The sequence below is a fragment of the Odocoileus virginianus genome, chromosome 24 (genome assembly GCF_023699985.2).
Source record: "Odocoileus virginianus isolate 20LAN1187 ecotype Illinois chromosome 24, Ovbor_1.2, whole genome shotgun sequence".
Lineage (NCBI taxonomy): Eukaryota > Metazoa > Chordata > Mammalia > Artiodactyla > Cervidae > Odocoileus > Odocoileus virginianus.
Window position 1 is genome coordinate 33,175,937 of NC_069697.1, and position 18,424 is coordinate 33,194,360.

Below are 18,424 nucleotides of genomic sequence, written 5' to 3' on the forward strand. Positions count from 1 at the left end.
AAATCTATGCCATCTCTGAGTATAGTTATTATAGTTGTTTTTTTCTCCTTAGACTGTACTTTATTCTTGTCTCTTAACATGCCTTGTAATATTTTGTTGAAAGCTGAATGTGCATAGGATAAAGGGAATTGAGGTATACAGCAACTAGTGTGAAGTTTTATGCTAATCTAACTGGGACTTGGGTCATGTTTAGTGCTTATTGTAGCTGTGGGTGGCAGAGGCTTCATTTTTCAGTTTTCTTTAATGTCCTTGTTTATATTTCTTCTCTTGTCTTGGGTTTCCCAAAGAACTGCTTCTTAAATGGAATTTGTATCTTGCAGATCTTTTAGCTGTAATCCATTATAATGATATTGAATGTATAATGATACAATCTTGAGGTTTGGGTGACCAGACACATTCTACAATTTTATGGTTGAATCTCAATCTTTTAGTGGGTCTGTGTTCCTGACCTGCAACTTTTACACATGTTCTAAAGTTACTTTTTTCTCTCTCTAGGTGAGACAGAAGGGCTAGAAGGACCTGGAGATGGATAATTACTCTTCCCTCAGGTGGATAAGGATCTGGTAAAGCTGTTTTTCTTAGAGATTAGATTTTTATTATAAATAATGGATTTTTCTCAAAATGATTTTTTTCCCACTCTCCCTGCAAGAAATAGGGGAATTTTTTCTTAGCTGTTCATCTTGAGAACTTGGGGATTCTACAGGGTGAACCCAGGAAAGAGTGGAGGGCCCTAAAGACTGGACCCTCAAGAATTCTCACTGTGAAGCTAGTCTATACTCAAACTCTAGCAATGTACCAGAGTTATCATTTAAGTGTTCCTACCAGTTTTTGGTGCCAGTAGCTCCCAATCCAGATAAGCAGATGTCACCTATGGTTCTCTGTGTTTGGCTGGGATCCTCTGTATTCACCTGTCTTTCCCACTCTCAGGATGACAATTTGCCCCTGTGGCCTCAATTTCTCTGACATATCTCAGAAAAGTTGTTGATTTTCAGTTAGTTCAGTTTTCTCATGGTGTAAAGATGGGAGCCTCCAAGTTCTTTACATGTTGTAGCTGGGGCAAGAAATTTATCCATTTAAATGATCAACTGCTTATTTGTTTCACTTGCTTATTATATTACAATTGGGCTTAAGCACTTGAATTAATGATTGCAGAAGAACAACCACTGATTGGTTAAAAACCGTTTCAGCCTGCAGTGATGGGATTTTATTAGACTTTCCTTCTAACAACCACCCACCAACTTGCCAACTTAAATACCAAAGTCTGTTACTTTCTGGCATGTTCTGTTCAAAATAAGGAAATAATCAACACTGATGTATTCCTGCAGGTGGCCTTTAAGAGTAATTCAAAAGAAAGGATATGGTCATAGATCACTTCGATCTTTAGTGAAACCCTACAACATCCATTTGGGTTGATTGCTGAACTGTGGAGACACAGAACCCAAAGAGAGTGACATATCTGCCCACTAGCTCTCCAGGTTTCCTTTCTCAGTGCTGGTGAGTTCTTCCCTTGGACTCACTTTAACATTTCCTTGTTCATGCCCTGCCATATACCCACTCGTATACCAGTATGTGATCCTGAAACCATCTGCTTCAAAATTAATCTGGGCTGTGTGTTTTAAAGTGCTTGCTCTAGATCCTAGGTCAGGACCCTGGGGTTTGAGGTGTAGAACCTGGAACTACAACTCCTTATTCCTCACCTACCACCACCACCATGGTTCCTACATTCACTTAGCACATTTGAGTCAGTTCTAATGAGGTGGATAAACCTGAAGCCCATTATACAGAGTGAAGTAAGCCAGAAAGACAAATGCTGTATATTAACACATATATACGGAATTTAGAAAGATGGCACTCATCATCCTACATGTAGGGCAGCAAAGGAGACACAGACATAAAGAACAGACTTTGAATTCACTGGGAGAAGGCGAGGATGGGCTGATTTGAGAGAATAGCACTGAAACAGGTACATTACCATATGTAATAGAGATGACCAGTGCAAGGTCAATGCATGAGGCAGGGCACCCAGAGTCTATGCTCTGAGGCAACCTGGAGAGATGGGGTAGGGAGGAGAAGAGGGAGAGTGGTTCAGGGTTGGGGGGACACATGCGTACCTTTGGCCAGTTCATGTTGTTGTATGGCAAAAACCATCACGGTATTGTAAAGTAGTTATCATCCAATTAAAGTAAGTTTATTAATTAAAAAAATTCTTAATGCTACTGCTTTTACATTAAACATTTGAGAAACCACTAAGTTTAAAACTGAGTTTGAATGGATCTTCCCAACCCAGGGATTGAATCCAGGTCTCCCGCACTGCAGGCAGATTCTTCACCAGTTGAGCCACAAGGGAAGCCCAAGAATACTGGAGTGGGTAGCCTATCCTTTCTCCAGTGGATCCCCTTCTCCAAGGGATCTTCCTGACCCAGGAATCGAACCGGGGTCTCCTGCATTGCAGGTGGATTCTTTACCAACTGAGCTATCAGAGAAGCCCTGAATGCATAGCAGGCAATTCAGAAGTATCAGGTGGATATATACTACCACTGTGCTATAAAGAACATCAAATGAAGATGTGATTCATGCCTTCAAACACTCAAATTTAGTAGAGGAGGCAGAATAAAATGATGAATTATAGTGCTTATTAAACTTAGATACATGTGGTAACAGAAGCAGGAAAGACTATTTCTGAGTAAGGGGACCAGGAAAGATTAGTGGAGGGGGTGACATTTACACTTAAGCTTTGAAAGTTAAAGAAGGAAAAGTGTGTGTTCTATGCAGAGGGAACCCCAGGAGCAATAGCAAGGATCTTGGCAATGACCGACAGGTGTGTGCAACTGTGGGAGAACTGGAGAATGAGATGAAACCAGACAGTAAACTGGTGACAGCCCTTGAATTCTAATGTAAGGAATTCTGTTTTATTCTGAGAAAAGGAAAAGAAGGATGGGGGATTGTTATTGAAGGTTTCTAAACAGTGGATGACAGTGTGAAATATGGCAGAAATGTGAAAGCCAAGATCACGATGAAAGACAGGTGGGAGGTTGTGGCAATAATCTAAGTGATAGATAATAAAAAGTTAATCTGGGTGGGTAATAGTGGAGGTAGAGAAGGTATCTGAGCTATATTTAGAAAGGTTTAGATTTGCTGCCAGTTTCAATGGATTTTTTTAAAAAATTGAATAATATCAAAGTTGATGCTGAGGTTTCTGGCTTCTGTAAGTAGATGAATGATTAACAATAACCAAATGCAAACAGACTTAAGTTAATTGAATAAGGCATCCCTCTAGATGCTTCTATAGATAAATGTAGTCTCTAAAAATTTGAGATAATGAAGATTATGTATTATGCATCAAGGGCAGCATATCATAATGAAAACAGATCTTAAATAAAATTCTGCCTCCCACGTCAACATTTATTAGATATTTTCTAAACAGGCATGAAAGAGTGCATGCAATCTGTCTTGTAATCTTATCAACATCCCATCTCTCTGTTCTCTTAAGTGATTTAAAACAACTTGCATGAAAGATTCACCTGAGGCAGACTGAACAATATTTTAGAGGCAGAATGTGGTCACTTTTCTGGTAACCATCAGGAAACAAGGATTCTCTGGTTTGGTGGCTGGATCTCAATGGTCCTGTAGGGATTAAGTTTTGAGTGCCTTCTCTGAGTGCCTTTCACCAGATGTGTGAGGTTTTTATTCTGCATTCATCCAAAAGTGAGAAGTATCATTAAAATATATTCATCACTTAAATATTATTAAAATATTATTAAAATATTACTAATTTCACCAATAAGAGATGATTTCTGGCATTCATCATACTGTGTAGTAAGATCAGCTCAGATCAACATAACTGGAACACTGTTGAAAGCACTTTGAAGTGCAACCTTTCTGATCTAATGTTAGCTTGCTAGCTGACTCCCCTAGAAATGAGATTTCCTATCAGGACCACTTACTGCCTAGAATATATTTTAAACAAATATGCACATTTTGTATCACTGTGTGTTGAAGAATTTTAAACTAATTTTTATATAACAGCAAGATCTGTAATACAAGAAGAGGGATGGTTTTAAGGAAAAATAATTTGCTTATGTGAATCCTGACATTTTACAAAAATATATAGCTATGCATAATAGGAGGATTTTGATCGTTGGAAACAATCCCTTTTCAAATTTACTTATTCTTTGCTTTTCCTTGGTATCATGTAAAGTCCTCTGCCAGTAGAAGCATATAGCAAAAGCTAAAAGCTGTTTTCCACTAGCGGTTTTCCATTTTTTCCCCCCACTGGGATCTGCATTTGAGTAAACTGGTTTTTCAAAGAAGTGAAAAAGAAAAATCCTATCAGAGCAAAACTGGCCAAAGAAATGACACATTTCCACATGTAGGAATTTTAAGTGTGTTAATTCTCTCTGAGTGTTGCAGAAAATGAAGCATACAATATGTCTGTAATCAAATTTGATTCAGTGGTACTGAGACTTCCCCCACTTTAAATTCTATATGTTGCAGGGAAAGCATGAAAAATAAATTCTGTTTGTACGGCCTTGGTAAAGGAACACAATTCAGTTCGGTTCAGTTCAGTTGAGTCACTCAGTCATGTCCGACTCTTTGTGACCCCATGAACTGCAGCACACCAGGCCTCCCTGTCCATCACCAATTCCCAGAGTTTACTCAGACTCATGCCCATTGAGTCGGTGATGCCATCCATTCATCTCATCCTCTATCGTCCCCTTCTCCTCCTGCCCCCAATCCCTCCCAGCATCAGGGTCTTTTCCAGCAAGTCAGCTCTTCACATCAGGTGGTCAAAATACTAGAGTTTCAGCTTCAGCATCAGTCCTTCCAATGAACACCCAGGACTGATCTCCTTTAGGATGGACTGGTTGGATCTCCTTGCAGTCCAAGGGACTCTCAAGAGTCTTCTCCAACACCACAGTTCAAAAGCATCAGTTTTTCAGCGCTCAGCTTTCTTCACAGTCCAACTCTCACATCCATACGTGACCACTGGAACACAATAGCATAGGCAAAAAGAATGAGTCAAACTCTGCTAGGATCTTTGATTTCTCCCTCCCAGGCCTCCTGCTATCTTCCCATCACACTACTGGTGTGATGTCAGTGTACAGCACAGAGCAGGCTACACATATTGTCAGGGAGGAAGAAGTTACCTATTTTTCTAGGTTTTTTGGCTGACCATAGAATTCAATTGACATGAGACAGGTTAACAGGAGAAAATCAAGCAAAAGTTTAATGACATGTATACATGGTAGAGACCCAGGAAAACTAAGAAACTTGCCCAAGATGGCCAAAGCCCTCACCTTAAATACCATCTTCAGCAAAAGACAAAAGAGGATGTTAGGAGTAGTGGTTTTAGACCTCCAAGTGGAAGAAGACAATTCACAGGGAGATGGAAAAGCAAATGTTTGCTGTGGCAGGCAGAGACAACAGGACACAGAGTGGACTCTGATCTCTAGGCCCTGCTTGGAGTTTCCTCCACCACAGCCAGTTCATATTCTTTGCAAACATTTCTGGTGATATTCTGCAGCCATGAAATTAAAAGATGCTTGCTCCTTGGAAGAAAAGCTATGACAAACCTAGACAGCATATTAAAAAACAAAGACATCACTTTACTGAAAAAAAGTCTCTATAGTCAAAGCTATGATTTTTCCAGTAGTCACGTCCAAGTGAGAGAGTCGGACCATAAAGAAGGCTGAGTGCCGAAGAATTGATGCTTTGAAATTGTGGTACTGGAGAAGACTCTTGAGAGTCCCATGGTCAGCAAGGAGATCAAATCAGTAGATCCTAAAGGAAATCAACTTTGAATATTGGAAGGGCTGATGCTGAAGCTGAAGCTCCAGTACTTTGGCCACCTAATGTGAAGAACAGACTCACTGGAAAAGACCCTGATGCTGGGAAAGATTGAAGGCAGGAAATGAAGGGGACAACAGAGGATGAGATGGTTGGATGGCATCACTAACTTGATGGATGTGAATTTGAGCAAACTCCAGGAAATATTGAAGGAGAGGGAAGCTTGGTGTTTTGCGGTTCATGGGGTTGCAAAGAGTCGGACATGACTTAGCAACTGAACAACAGCTACTTGTGATAGCTTTATTCTGGCAACAGACCCTCTACCTGAATTCTTTTAGGCCGTTAACTGGATAAACACAAGGTTTCTTCTCCAAGTCTTTTGAACCTCGAGTGTTTTCATCTCAAAATAATCCAACAAGCCAAAGAGATGTTGTGGTAGCAAGCTTTGCTCGCCTATGATAACTGTGTATCTATAGATAATTTATATGCCTTTAAACTTGAATCAGGCTATATTCCTTACTAGTTCTGCAACATCGCCCACCACATTTCTGAACTTCCCTCAGCCTCAGTTTCTTAATCTGTAAAAAGGAGACAATGATTATGTCTATCACAGAAAATACCTGGGGATCAAATGAGCTAATGAGTATGACATGCTTCAAAAAGAGCCTGGTTCACAGTAAAGGATTCAACACATGTCACTGTGTGCAGGGCTGTGCAGTATTGGGTGAGACTTAACTAGAAATTTTTGCAGCAGCTGTGGTCCTTTGCTATGGCGGCTGTCTTGTGTTTAGATAAGAGTCTGATGAGTAGTTCTTCCCAGTTATGTAAAGGCTGATTTCCCTTGAGGAAGAGGGAGCAAGATATTTGGTCATGGACAAGGGAATTCCCTCTCAATTCCCCTTGATATGTAAAGGAGAGTCAAAATATGGGGCCCAGAAACCTCCTGGGAGGGAGAAAGATCTACATCACCTCTTTGAGATTCAATATTATCCCACGCTTTTAGTTAGTTATCTGGCAAAAGGAACAACGTGGGCCCTAAAGGGGTGTGAGCCTCATGGAAAGGGAGAGTCTAGGTTCAATACCAAGTTTAAAAATGCTTTGGAGGCAGGACTGCTTTCAGTCCACCATGACACCAAGGCCGATGGACTCAGAATCCAGCATCCTGTCCACTGCATTGTGCTTTGTATAAAAAATGGCCCTACACTGAGGATAAATAAACTAAAGAGCTCTACTTTGGGAACTCAAAGACAGGAGCAGGGGATTCCTCTTGAGCCTATTCTTTTTAAAGGCTGTAAATTCCTACGGGTGTCATCTTAGCAGTGTGAATCAACCCCTGTGACTAAAAGGGACCAATTTCTAACAGCAACTCCGTATGGCAACGAGGAATCAATAACGAAAATGGACTTGGCATTTCTCTCAAATGCAGACAGGACTGAGTGACCTAGGTTAATGATTGAAGTGAGAACACTCTAGAGAGGTGTTACTGGATTCTGGATAATGTGGGCAAGCAAGTTTTTAGTTAGGAAAATGAAAATCATAACATATGATTTTATCATATATTATGTAAAGCTCTCATACCACTTCCATTGCATTCATTAATCCTTCCATTCATCTATCCACTTATTCATTCATTAATTCCTTTATTTATTTATCCAATCAATATATATTTATTGAAGATGCTCTTTAAGATAGACAGCTTTGTAAGATATGGTTTTTTGCTATGATGGGTCAATAATCCAATCAACCAGACAGGTTTCATAGAGTAGCTCATAAAAAAATATGATTAAGTTCAATTCGTTACTCTCTTATCAATGAAACATTGTATAATCTGAAAATCTGAATCATCACTTTGTGCTATATTATTTCACTTTGTGTGTGTATGTACATGTGTGTGCACACATGATTGGCAAGTTTTGTGTTTATAGATTTAGAGGAGGACAGAATACTTAGGCTGGTCTGCTTGGTTTTAGTGTAGTTACTGCTATTTTGGTGTATAAGTTTGTTTTGCAAAACAAAATAAAAAATGAAAGCTTTGTAACACACTACTTGGAGAAGAAAGCCTTAGAAAGCATGCCCTGGGTGGGAGCTTTCTCATCTGTCTATGGAGATAATTGGCTCCTAAGGAAGCATTGCTCGCCTTTTCTTCTGATGCCCACACTGAGGAGGTGATGAAGACAGCTTGCCTAATCGTCTCGTATTCATGAATATCCATACCCTAACACATCAGCTTTTGTAGTACTAGAATAAATGAATTCCCACCTGGCTTTCTTGGTGGCTCAGATGGTAGGGAATCTGCCTGCAATGCAGGAGACCTGGGTTCACAATACCTGGGTCAGGAAGATCCCCTGGAGAAGGGAATAGCAACCCACTCCAGTGTTCTGGCCTGGAGAATCCCATGGACAGAGGAGCCTGGCAGGCTACAGTCCACTGTGTCCCAGAGAGTTGGACATGACTGAGCGACTTTCACTTTTCGTGGATTATCAGATATTTCTGCATCTGTTCAATAAAGGGAATATTATTAATAGTGCAGTAAAAATAAGGCTGCATCTATGTATCTGTCTGTTTCTTTGCTAATCTTCTATATTTTGCTTTTTGACCTCATAATGCTGGAATAAACATGTTCTTTGGATGGAAGAAGACATCTGACCCAACATTCCCTAATTAATAGACTCTCTGAAAAAACATCCCAATACCCTTAGAAAGACTTTGAGCACCCAGGCAGAATGAGGAAGGAGCTCACTGCCTTATTTAAGAATTCCTATTCATAGCAGCATCTCGTTGAAGTATTCTAATCAGTTGTCATGTAGGCAGGTCTCCCCAAAGCTTCTGGACAGCCCCAAGGCTCACAGGAAGATGGTGGAGAAGGGTCAGGCTGACAGATTGTTTTTGCTGTCTTAATGAGCACAAACTAACTGATTTTGCTGAAAAACCTCTCTGGATTATGATGGACAAAACATCTTTCATAACATGATATGTTTTCAGTGGGCAGTTCAGGTTTCTTCCTGTGGAAGCTGCCAATCCAGCTTACTTGTTCTAGTTTATTCCTTGTCAATTTTTTGCTCCATGGTGACTCAGCCTCAGCAATTTCCCAAATACACAAACAGAAGATTTGAAAGCAGCATATATATATATATGCACGCACACACACACACACACACACACTCACACACATGTGGGTATATATATCCTTTTTTTTTTCTTAACCTGGGATGTCCAATGATAGAGGCTGACATCAATATTTTTTCTATTTGGTTGCTTAATTTCTCTTTCGGGGTAAATGCTTTCTGTGAGCATTATTAGCATTTGGTACAAAGACCTTAACACTTTATCACTCCTGTGTCTATACATATGCCTCTACAACCCTTGACTGGCTTGCCAGGCCACTTGCCACAACCTATAAGTCAATATACATTCCAAATATGGGTTACTTTTTCTTTGTACACAAAATATATGACCAGGTAAACCAACCACAGCATTTCTCTTTCCAATGTTTTTCAAGGCCATCCCTTAATGAGCCATATTAGATTTGGTGTTCAGCTGACCATCATATTCCAAGCCAAGCCACCCATAAACCAAGCCTGAGTTTTTTTTTTTCCCCCTTTTAGTTGGTCATTTGGGATCTGTCACATATCTGAAAAACAGATGAGGAAAGGATGCTATCATAATAGAAGCGGATACTGTCTTAGTTCAGGCTGCTACAACAAAATTTCATAGATGGAGTGCCTTAAACAACAGACGTTTATTTCTTTTTTTTTTTTTCCATTTATTTTTATTAGTTGGAGGCTAATTACTTTACAGCATTGCAGTAGTTTTTGTCATACATTGAATTAGCCATGGATTTACATGTATTCCCCATCCCGGTCCCCCCTCCCACCTCCCTCTCCACCCCATCCCTCTGGGTCCTCCCAGTGCACCAGGCCTGAGCACTTGTCTCATGCATCCAACCTGGGCTGGTGATCTGTTTCACCCTAGATATACATGTTTCGATGCTGTTCTCTTGAAACATCCCACCCCCAGGTTCTCCTATAGAGTCCACAAGTCTGTTCTATACATCTGAGTCTCTTTTTCTTTTTTTGCATATAGGGTTATCGTTACCATCTTTCTAAATTCCATATATATGTGTTAGTATACTGTAATGGTCTTTATCTTTCTGGCTTACTTCGCTCTGTATAATGGGCTCCAGATTCACCCATCTCATTAGAACTGATTCAAATGAATTCTTTTTAACGGCTGAGTAATATTCCAGGTGTATATGTACCACAGCTTCCTCATCCATTCATCTGCTGATGGGCATCTAGGTTGCTTCCATGTCCTGGCAATTATAAACAGTGCTGCGATAAACATTGGGGTGCACGTGTCTCTTTCAGATCTGGATTCCTTGGTGTATATGCCTAGAAGTGGTATTGCTGGGTCATATGGCAGTTCTATTTCCAGCTTTTTAAGAAATCTCCACACTGTTTTCCATAGCGGCTGTACTAGTTTGCATTCCCACCAACAGTGTAAGAGGGTTCCCTTTTCTCCACACCCTCTCCAGAATTTATTGCTTGTAGACTTTTGGATAGCAGCCATCCTGACTGGCGTGTAATGGTACCTCATTGTGGTTTTGATTTGCATTTCTCTGATAATGAGTGATGTTGAGCATCTTTTCATGTGTTTTTTAGCCATCCGTACGTCTTCCTTGGAGAAATGTCTGTTTAGTTCTTTGGCTCATTTTTTGATTGGGTCATTTATTTTTCTGGAGTTGAGCTGGAGGAGTTGCTTGTATATTTTTGAAATTAATCCTTTGTCTGTTGCTTCATTTGCTATTATTTTCTCCCAATCTGAGGGCTCAGACGTTTATTTCTTACATTTCTGGAGGTTAAGAAATTCAAGATCAAGGTACCAACAAGCTTGGTGTCTGGTGAGGGCCAGCCTCCAGGTTCGGAGACAGCTGTCATCTTGCAACATCCTCACGTGGCAGGGAGATTTCATTCTGGGATGTTTATCTCCTTGTAAGGGCACATATCCCATCATGGGGTCCCTACTCCCCAAACCTCATCCAAACCTGGTTGCCTCCCAAGTCCCCACCTTCTAGTGCCGTCACACTGGGGATTAAGCTTCCACATATGAATTTGGGGAAGATACAAACCTTCAGTTCACAGCAGATGCCATGGTGGTGGGATGGGGTCTGGCTTACCCTCTTTCAAACTTATACGTGCTCTCTGGTCCTGCCTATGCCTGAAGCCAGAGGTATCACTCTTATCTTACAGTGAACACTTCCTGGGTGTACCCAACCTATAGTTGGCTTATAAGCAATTGAGCTATATGGTTAAGTGGTGTTCCATCTCTACGAGGGCCTAGTCCCATGCCAAGAGCTGTTTTACACATATTTTATACTCTGCTGCAGATGGCATGGCCTTGCTCCAGAAACCCAGGAAAACTGCTGTGATTTTCTCAGCGGGACATGGCACAAATGCCACTCAGCCTCTTTTCACATCACTGATGCCTCCGGCACTGTAGGACCTATTGATCTTATGGTCCAAGTGGTGGCAGAGTTTTTTGTTACTCACCTAAAAACTGCTGCAATCCTTTCTTAATCAAAGTTTAAATCCACTTAAACCTGGAAGCTTTTCATGTTGCCTGCTATATGGACTGGGGCTATGTTACTATATGTGAAATAATAATAGGCATTGTGATTCTTCTTTTCTTTTTGGTGATAGATCCACTAATTTTGAAGGGGATGTCTCAGTATGTTCTCAACCACTGGACCCTGAAAATTTTACAAATATATCAGGTACTTGTATTTTCTAAGGGCACATATCCTATAGGACACATATCTCTTACCAAGACCTTATGTTTGTTAGCCATTTTTTGCTCATTTGGCCCTGCAAATAGAATAGCATTGGTAAAATGAGTCAGTGTGAAGTTCTGTAGGATATCTAAATGATCCAGATTTCTTTGGACTATGTTTTGGTGAAGAGTAAGAGAGTTTTCCTTTGATAACACTATAAATAAACACTTCTGTTTGACTCATGTGAGTACAATCTGATACTCCATTTAATTGTTTTAAATTTTGTACTGGAGTATCGCTGATTAACAATGTTGTGACAGTTTCCAGTGGACAGGAAAGGCCATACTCATACATACTCATACATACTCATACTCATACATACTCATACATACTCATACTCATACATGTGTCCATTCTCCCCGGAACTCCCCTCCCATCCAGGCCATGATACTCCTTTTTGGTTAACTTAGAAAACAATGCACTTCATTTGCTACAGGAAGGCTGAGTCCCCAGGCAAAGTGTCTCTGCAGCGGAGACTGGCCTGGGGAACTGACAGTTGGAGATGTCTGCTGATTTGGGCAGCTCATCTCCAAGTTCACCACAAATAAGAGGATGTTATTGGTATTGTTGGTGTTTGGGGACAGCTATTTGCAGAAACAAGGTTTCTTTGTTGTTTTGTTTTTAAGGAGTGGACCACAGCTAGAACTAAGATACATGATTACATTTCCACTTGCATGTTATCTGTGTATGTAAATCCAGACAATGCTTTCAACTGTGCTGCTGGAGAAGACTATTTTGGGGGCTCCAAAATCACTGCAGATGGTGACTGCAGCCATGAAATTAAAAGACACTTGCTCCTTGAAGAAAAGTTATGACCAACCTAGACAACATATTAAAAGGCAGAGACATTACTTTGCCAACAAATTTCTGTCTAATCAAAGCTTTGGTTTTTCCAGTTGTCATGTATGAATGTGAGAGTTGGACTATAATGATAGCTGAGGACTGAAGAATTGATGCTTTTGAACTGTGGTGTTGGAGAAGACTCTTGAGAGTCCCTTGGGCTGCAAGGAGATCCAACCAGTCAATCCTAAAGGAAATCAGTCCTGAATACTCATTGGAAGGGCTGATGCTGAAGCTGAAACTCCAATACTTTGGCCAACTGATGCAAATAACTGACTCATTTGAAAAGACCCTGATGCTGGGAATGATTGAAGGCAGGAGCAGAAGAGGACAACTGAGGATGAGATGGTTGGATGGCATCACCGACTCAATGGACATGAGTTTGAACAAACTACGGTAGATAGTGGACAGAGAAATCTGGTGCGCCATAGTCCACGGGGTCACAAAGAGTCTGACAAAATTTAGCAACTAAACAACTAACCCAGACACATCTGTGGATTCAGCCTTGTTCAGTTGAGTGACCCCTATCCAAATTAATCAATGTTCCAGGAAAGCCATCCTCAGCAGTGTGATGTGTTCTCATAAGCCAGCTCCTGTTTGGGGTAGGGTGGGCATTAAGATACTTTTCCCTTCATATTTGGTGTGTTCAGTTGGCAGGGACAGAACTCAGCCTGGTCTCTCACCTGCTGTCCAGCTCTACTGGTAACCTTCCTTAAATCCCACACCGCTGCATGGAGGCCGACTGCCTCAGCAAACACAAACTGGCCAATCTCCAAGCCCTGAGCCATCCCTGTAACCCTGCTTGGGCCTCCCCCGGGAGAGCTTCCTGCTTCAGGCTGGACAGATTGCTCTGGAACCAGGACAGTGCTGTGCCAACTTCAGCAGATTCCACTGCCACTCCTCACCTTAGGTCCCTTGGATACAAAGCATTTTCTGCCTTCTTGAATGATCATTCCTTGGCCCTTTCAAATGGATGAACTGCAAAGGGAAATGAAACCCTCAGTTCTGACTCTCATTTTCCTCAATGTCAATTCATTACCTTGCTTTTCAGGTTTGGGTTCTGACACATACTTGAGCCCTTGGGTTTCAGAAAAAGACTCTTCTGCTCTGTCCTTTAGAAAAGACAACAGGAAGTGGGGTGGTGGTAGGGTGGAGCATGACACAGCCCACATTCACAGCCTGGAATTATGAGGTTGTTGTTGTTCAGTTGCTAAGTTGTGTCCCACTCTTTGTGACCCATGGACTGCAGCACACCAGGCCTCCCTGTCCATCACCAACTCCCAGAGTTTACCCAAACTCATGTCCATTGAGTCAGTGATGCCATCCAACCATCTCATCCTCTGTCGCCCTTTTCTCCTCCTGCCCTTAATCTTTCCCAGCAACAGGGTTTTTTCCAATGAGTTGGCTTTTCACATCAGGTGGTCAAAGTACTGGAGCTTCAGCTTTAACATCAGTCCTTCCAATGAATATTCAAGGTTGATTTCCTTTAGGATTGACTAGTTTGATCTTCTCCTTGCAGTTCAAGGGACTCTCAAGAGTCTTCTCCAGCACCACAGCTTGAAAGCATCACTTCTGCAGTGCCCTGCCTTCTTTATGATCCAACTCTCAAAATCATACATGACTACTAGAAAAACCATAGTTTTGACTATGTGGACCTCTGTCTGTGACATATCTGCTTTTTAATGCTCTGTCTGGGTTTGCCATAGCTTTTCTTTCCAGGTGCAAGCATCTTTTAATTTCATGGCTGCAGTCACCATCCACACTGATTTTGAAGCCCAAGAAAATAAAATCTGTCACTGTTTTCACTAACAGGTGACTGATGATAAAATGCCAAGTCAGCAGAATGAGAAGACATGAGGCATCTCCTCCCTGATGATTTTCTCCCCACACAATTGTCATTCCCCTGGATCTCAGGCTAGTGAGACTGGCTGAGATACTTACACTTAGACCCCACACAATTGATTCAGTTAGGGCTGTGTGCCAGTTTTTTCTTCTAGCCCCTACAAAACTAATCAAATTAATGGATGCTGCTGCTGGTTCTCATCAAATGCCATTAAAATATAACTTTCATGAATAATTCTAAACATTGACTCAAAGCAATTGATTATGAGAACTACATATCTCAAATGGGAAGAATAATTGATGTTTTCAATATGTGAATGTCTTCTAAGGAATTCTGAGACACAAGTTATAAGAGTACTGCTATAATCACTGTTCATTTGAGTCCTAGAGCTCCTGCTTCATGTTTGTTTTCTAATTTTGGCTTCCAGAGAAAAACATGTAAAATCTTGCAAATCTGTTTCATCATCTCATCTCACTCTGTGGTATCCTTCCCATGGACACCGAGTGCTTTGGGTCTGCAGAGAGCTGTGAACTGCTCACAATGCCACGTAGAATGAGGTAGGTGTATTTCCTTTCTTCTAAAACCAGCATCTCAGAATACAAGGTCAGTCATCATGTCACTGCCTATGCAATCAGTCACAGTAAACCCACCCATGATAATCTGTAGCAGAAGCAACTGACTATTCAGGTGAGGATATAGTTGTCACTCTGATTGGCTGCTCTTTGTTTTAATTGCCTCTCCTGCTTTGTCCTGGTTTGTTCTCAGCACCTGTCTTGAGCCTCCTTTACCCGAGGAAGAGTTTGTACACATTTTCTGGCTCAATTGTGACACTCCATTTCAGTGAGACTTTGGTTAACTTTATGTGTCAACTTGAGGGGCCATGCATTGTTGCTATTGTTCAGTCACTAAGTTTAATCTCTTTTACGACCCCATGGACAGTAGCCCACCAGGCTCCTCTGGGATTTCCCAGACAAGACCCTGGAGTGGGTTACCATTTCCCTCTCTCAGGGATCTTTCCATCCCAGGGGTCAAACCTGTGTCTCCTGAATTGGCAGGTGGATTCTTTACCACTGAGCCAGCAGGGAAACCCAAGGCCATGGTTGCCCAGAGTTTGCTACCATGCAATCCACTTAGGGCTTGAAGAGAATGGAAAGTCAGAGGAGGGAGCAGTCTACTCCTTTCCTACTTTGCTGATTGAGATTGAACGTCTCATCTCATCTTCTCTTGCCCTTGTACTGAGATTTGTGGCATCCGTTCCACTGGTTCTCAGGCCTTAGAGCTCTGAATTATATCACCACTTTCCTGGGTCTTCAGCTTGCAGAGAGCAGCTGTGGGCCTTCTTTGCCTCCACTATCTTTTGAGGTAATTCCTCATAATAAATCTTCATATCTGTATGCACATAGCTGTGCATCTTCTATATCTATATGTTCTATTGGTTCTGTTTCTGCAGAGAGTATACCTCTCACTCCCCATTTCAAATGTAAAAATGTATCCTGTTTTCCACCTAACTTAAAGAAATTGTTTGGCTGAGTTCATTCCCCTACAACATTTATCATCAAGGGGGTCAGAGAATTTGAGAATATTATGCTACTCAAATGAGACAGTTCCAAGTACAAGTACACTGCTTCGCTATACAGTCATTCAGCCAAATTTTTCTTCAAGTCATTGCTATATGCAAAATCAAGGACTTTATAATTGAATAGGAGATTCAGACATGCAAACCTATAAAGGAAGAGAATGTTAAAGATGCTTTGATAGATGAAAGTTGGCCATGTATGGGGAGTCATTTTCAGTTTGGGAGGTGAAGAAAGCCTTAAAGAGATGATACTTGAGTTAATCCTAGGGGTCATGGTGGAAAAGGGTATTTCAAACAGGAGACACTGGCAATAGTAGGGTTGAGTGATATGGTGGCTCACTAGGGGAGTAGTAAGTAGTTAAACTTGGATGGATGATCAGAACCCTGTGGGCATGGAAGTCAGAGACAGTCTTTAGTGCCAGAGAGAATTCTGCATTTTAGCAATGATCCCTGAATTGATGTTTGTGAGACAATCCCTTTTGGAGCTTTTAAAACTCAGCTCGGTGGCAGTTCTATCCTAAAGCCACTGGGTTTGAACTCCTAGATGTGAGACATGACTGGGCTTACATTTTGTAAGTGCTTCTTCAACTAGAAATTGCACAGACTGCCCCTGTCCTTTGTAAGCAGGGAGCTCAAGGTGTTTCCTAGAATCCCTTGTAGTTAGGCAGACCCTGAAACAGAATTTAGGCCAATGGCATGGGCTTCTTAGGTGACTCAAGTGGTAAAGAATTCACCTGCCAATGCAGGAGATGCAGGCAGAAGATGTGGCTTCAATCCCTAAGTCAGCAAGATCCCCTGGAGGAGGAAATGGCACCCCCCTGCGGTCCTGTTGGCTGGGAGATCCCATGGATGGAGGAGCCTGGTGGGTGGTAGTCCACAGGGTCACAAAGAGTTGGACACAGCAGAGTGACTGAGCACACACACATGCTGACAGTGAGGAGGGGCACTTCTAGGTCTGTTCTTAAAACTTACTGTGAGATTTTCTGCACCTTCTCTCTTTTCTCACCAGCCATCATTTTAAAGACACAGAAAACTCTAGAGTCAAGGAACCATTGTTGGAACATGTCTGGATCCCCAAATGGCTGAATGGAAGGCCACCCAGTGGACACCTGATTCAGTTGCAACACGAGCAAGAAATGAAATCCTATTATGTGTAGGCATGGGGAATTTGCAGTTGTGCACAATAATATTAAAAACGACTACTGAGCAATAAGTGGTCACTGAAAAGGTAAAGTGATATGACCAGATTTAGAAAGATTGTTTCATTAATGTGTGGAAAATGGGTTGCAGCGGATAAAGGCGAGCCCTGGAAAGAACAGTGCAGCTATCCCGGGCAGAGGCGATGAGAGCTCTGTGTGGCAGTCAGTGGCAATGGCAGACAGGGGGAGAGAAGGCCTATGAGACGCAAAGCAAATGCACTCTATTCCCACTGGAGACCATTTGGATATGTAAATGGCAGAATCTGCCGGCTTTCTGGCATATTTGAAACTCTAAATATTGCTCATAAAATTCAGGAACGCTATAATTTGTTCAAAGATAGTTTTATAGTAATTTCATCATTGTCAAATCTGAATAGTAATTGTTAGAGTTGTCTTTCTCGATTTGGCCATTGCTCCTTCTCCCATGTTAACACATTTTGTTTCATTCAAGATTTTTAAGTACAAATCTTTTCTCATGTTGGTTAGATTGAAGTCAACTGGACTATCCAGATAAAATAATGTATTCAAGGCAAATGTCTCTAAGCCTAATGGAAAACCACAATCCTGTTTTTAAATATCATTCTTTGAAGCACCACGGCTTGGCTGAAGCATCGCCTTAATGCCATGGGATATGCAGTTGGGCTTTTTCTGAAAGGCAAGGCTGGAACAACACCCCGATTCAGAAATGGCTACCTCGACTGCATCCTAATACAGTGGGAAGATGCCGAAGAGCAGGGGCTCAGGTGTGTGTGTTGGCTTTTGTTTAAATGTGAGGACACAAGCCCTTTCACTTCAGGATTTATGAAAGGTGGTGGATTACTGGCACGATGAGAAAGTCTCGATAGGAGAAGCTAGTAAAGCAATCATAAAAGGAAGGAAATAATTGAAGAACTCTAGAGCAGAGGAAACCTTGAGGAATAAGTTTGGCTCAGCAGCTCCAAGGGATTATGGTCATTGATTTCAGACAATTTAGCCACTTGCTCCAAACTAAGGAATCTGAACTTCTGTTAAAAGTGAAAAGGGATTACATTGCAGTTTGCAGAGTTCAAAACCACTAGAGAGAGACAGAAAACTGGGAACAAACAGGCTAACCATGTTCAATGCTGTCTGGAGCTGCTGGTGAAGGCGGAGCCCCTGAGCTCTCTTGAAAGATGAGCCCTGGAGGGAATGAACCTCAGGCCCGGGACATTACCTCCCACCTGCACGGCTTGTTGCTGTTCACAGGACGTGTTCACATGCAGTCTAAGCTTATTCTTTTCAAAATCTCCGTGAGCTATTCCCATTTTATGGATGAGAAACTAAAGTTCATAGTGTTCAAGGGTCATATTTTCAACATCAGTGGTTGTTTA

General features: G+C 41.5%; 1 long non-coding RNA gene across 2 annotated transcripts; it reads left to right on the plus strand.

The window, feature by feature from the left end:
• Positions 1 to 497: 497 nt before the first annotated feature.
• LOC110142740 (uncharacterized) lies at positions 498 to 17,123 on the plus strand. 2 transcript variants are annotated; one of them, XR_011483277.1, is made up of 3 exons: positions 498 to 563; positions 14,728 to 14,857; positions 16,886 to 17,123. It is a non-coding gene; the product is annotated as an uncharacterized lncRNA (long non-coding RNA). The 2 variants fall into 2 exon arrangements; XR_011483276.1 differs by lacking the exon at positions 498 to 563 and adding an exon at positions 11,485 to 11,560.
• Positions 17,124 to 18,424: the final 1,301 nt, after the last annotated feature.